We start from the raw sequence: 3,803 nt of genomic DNA on the forward strand, positions 1-3,803 counted from the left end.
GAAGAAGAAGAAGAAGAAGAAGAAGAAGAAGAAGAAGAAGAAGAAGAAGAAGAAGAAGAAGAAGAAGAAGAAAGAGGAAAGAGGAGGAGGAGGAGGCCATAGAGATCATGGAATCATAGATGTAGATGTAGAAGTGACCTCAGAGGCCAACTAGTCCAGTCGTCTCATTTTGTAGATAAGAAATGTGAAGCCTAAACAAGTGAGATGACTTAGCCAAAGTAACACAGGTAATAAGTGTCAGAACCAGCATTTGAACCCAGGTCCTCTGACTCCTAAACAGAGCTCTTTCTAAAAGACCATTAATTGTTCTATCTCATTTTATAGATTAGTATACTGAAGTCCATGGAAGTTTTATGACTTGCCCAAAGTCTCACAGGTAGTAAACAGCAGAGCCACAATTAGAACCCTGGCTTTCTGACTCTAAATCCTGTACTTTGCTTTACTGTACCATAGTAGTATTTATATACATAGCATCTGAGGCAGCTGGATGGCTCAGTGGACTGTAATGAGGAAGACATAAGTTCAGATTTGGCCTCAGGTACTTCACTAGCTGTGTGACCCTGGGCAAGCCTCTTAATTCCTGTTTGCTTCTACAGAAGGAAATGACAAACCACTCCAATATCCTTACCAAGAAAACCCCTTGGACAGTATTAGAGTGCTGTGGTCCACAGGGTCATGAAAGAGATAGATTTGACTGAATAACAACAAAGCATTGTGGGTATATACAAATATGTATACATATATATGTTTTAAATAGCAACCTATAGTTTAAAAAAGGACTTTCCAATAAACCTCTGAGATCAGTAATTGTATTATTATTATTTCCATTTAGTAAATGAAGAAACCAGGTCAGGTGATTTGCCTAGGTTCGCACTGTTTCAAAGAGGTAGAGCAGAGATTCCAAACCTAAGATATTTGAATCCAACCCTAATTCCAGGGGACAAGTTGGTAACTGGGTTCAGAGAAGGTAAATTGGAGTTAGACTAGGGGTTGAATTATTGTTCTGAAAAGGAGAAACCTCTCAACATTGGCCTTTCCCTTTCCTGTCTATAGACAGGAAGCTACTACTTGGCACAGTGGATAGAAAGCTGGGCTTGGATCCAGCCTCAGGCACTTATTATCTGGGTGATTCTGGGCAAGTCACTTAATCTCTATCTATCTCACTTTCTTCAACTGTAAAATAGTGATAATAATAGGGGAGGTTTTTTTTTTAATTTCCCAAAGTTATTTTGAGGATCAAATGAAATAATATATGTAAAACACTCAGTACAGGTATACCAGTACCTGGTATATAGTAGGTTCTTAATAAATGCTTATTCTTTCCTACTTTCTACCCTATATCTCCAAGACCATAGGCCAAGACCTTAGGAGTTGGGGCCACAAAGGATCCATTTATCGACTTTTTCATTGACAGCTCCTTTGAAACAAAGTGTTTCATTTATCTTTGTTTCTCTCCAGCTCCTTTCACAATGGAGATACTCAGTAAATATTTACTGAATTTGAATTTGAAAATAGTTCTCTAGCTCTATGGCTACTGCCAGGATAAATTTTATTTTCCCTGTTACTTATCATGTTTTTTTGTTTCGAAAATCTTCTTTCTTTTTTTTTTCCTCCAGAATGTTAGAACTGAAAGAGATCACCTAATCCAACCCCATTACTTGAAGAAATGGAGGCCCAGAAAGGTCATGTGATTTCTCCAAGAAAATATCACTAAGTGACAGGACTAGAATTTGAAACTAGGCCTCCTAAACCTTATCCCACATTGCCTCAAGTTTCCTCCCCTTCTGCTTCCCTTTTACATTCCAATTTTTCACCTGAAAAAATTATTTAGTAATGTGATTTGATTTTTGAGATGACACAACAGAAGTCTCCATGCTCCCCATGACCAAAATCATATTTCAAACTGTACCATTTTTTTTGACTTCCATAGGAATATTTTTTAAGAAGAGACTCTTTGTTCGTAGAGAGGTGGTTGCCCCCTTGTGCCCAGCCCTGAAGTTTCAGGAAGAGGAGGATAAAGGGATATGGGGAACTTGGTGTTCCCATGGTATCATTATCAAAGAGCTAGAGCTCAAGGGGCCTTTCATCCATTTTACAGAGAATGGGGATAATGCCCAGAGAGTTCAAGGGACTTGACCAAGACCTCATTGGTAGTAAATAGAAGAGCCAAGATTCAAATTTAGGTCCTCTGATTCCAAATATAGTCCCCTTTAGTGTGTTGCGTTGTATGCATTAAGAATATAGGAATCTGATCCAAAGTGATATGTCTGTCGCATGGGTTTTGAAACAGTAGACAACTTTGGAACTTAATCACCATTGTTTCTACGGGAAAGTACATTCTAAATTCTGACCAATCAGTTTTCAACTGGTTTTGTTCTAAAAGTTCACTTAGAAACTGGGGGCTGTTTGTACTGGCTGTATCCACGCTCCATTGTTGGTGAATATACCTATTCCTCCTGTCACATTTCACATTAGTGTTCTGTGTTGCCAACTAGCTGCTCTCTCCACTGCAGACAGCTTAGCCTGTTGTATTGTGTCTCCCTGGAGCTCAAGGAACTGGGGACCATGAGCTGGAGAGAAGAGGAAGGTGGGACTAGGCATTGGAAGAACGTATTACTAGGAAAGGGAGGAGGAGTTGGTATTTACAATTTGTTAACTTTTAATTTGCTTATAAAAATTGTGTAGACTAGCCTGAATGGTAACACAAAAGACTCAGGGGTTCTTGGGTGCTGGGGTCCTGCTGGGCTGGCTTGCTCTCGCATCTGCAGACCTGCTAGACAGCTTGCACTAAACATAATGGGTAAACCGTGTTTGTCCTCCTTATGTCATTGTTCAGCGATCCTCTTGAAGTGGAGCCCATGATTTGTGAGCTGTATCTAAGGAACAACTTTTTGGTTGATTAAAGCCGTTGCTGGCTTTTTGGACAGTTGACAAAGCATTGAGGAAAGGACAGAGTTAAGAGCAGGACCATATTTAATGGAAACCTAGTTGTGGCTTTCTGTACAGCTGTGAAAGGGGGACTGTTCTTGACTGGTTTTGCATGTGCTGCTCATGCAAGAGAACACAAGCAGTGAGCTTGTAAATATAGCCATGCTCCAGAGATAGAACAACAGTGGAATATATATAGGCGGCCCTCCCTACATAACCCGCAGATGGGACAAGTATGGGAGACAGCGCAGCTTCACTGGCCTGATCCTGACTCACTAATAGGCCATGATAATCTGGATGATCCATGACCCAGGATGAGGAGTATATTATTTTCCTCTTTCATTTTTTTCCAGCTTAATACCCATTTCAGGTATGCATATGTGTGTGTGTGTGTGTGTGTGTGTGTGTGTGTGTGTGTGTGTGCGTGTGTATAGGAGTCAGGTATAAAATGCCTGCTGAGGGAAGTATCTAATGACCTCTCCCACTTTATATTCTGGAATGTTTTTATTAAGAGTCTGAAAAGCTGGTTAAAATGGGGGGGCAGATGCCACTCAATTAGCTGTGTGGCCTTTGGGCAAGCCACATTGTTTCTTGGAGTCTCAGTTTCCACATCAATAAAATGGGAATACATATTATTATCTTTCCTTATTCTTAGCAATATTGTGAGGATCAAATCAGATAATATACTTAAACTCTAACAGTCCAGGTCCTAGCTTGGAGCAGGGTGAAAGGGAGAGAGTGTTGGATTTGAAGTCTGAGAGCCTAGGCTCAAAACCTGGCTTTGTTACTTACCTCCTATGTGACTTTGGATAACAAGGAAACAAGCATTTTTTAAGAGCCTACTACATGTCAAGTTCTTTACAAATATTATCTCA

The sequence above is a fragment of the Vombatus ursinus genome, unplaced genomic scaffold (assembly GCF_900497805.2).
Source record: "Vombatus ursinus unplaced genomic scaffold, bare-nosed wombat genome assembly UNPS02014894.1, whole genome shotgun sequence".
Taxonomy (NCBI): domain Eukaryota; kingdom Metazoa; phylum Chordata; class Mammalia; order Diprotodontia; family Vombatidae; genus Vombatus; species Vombatus ursinus.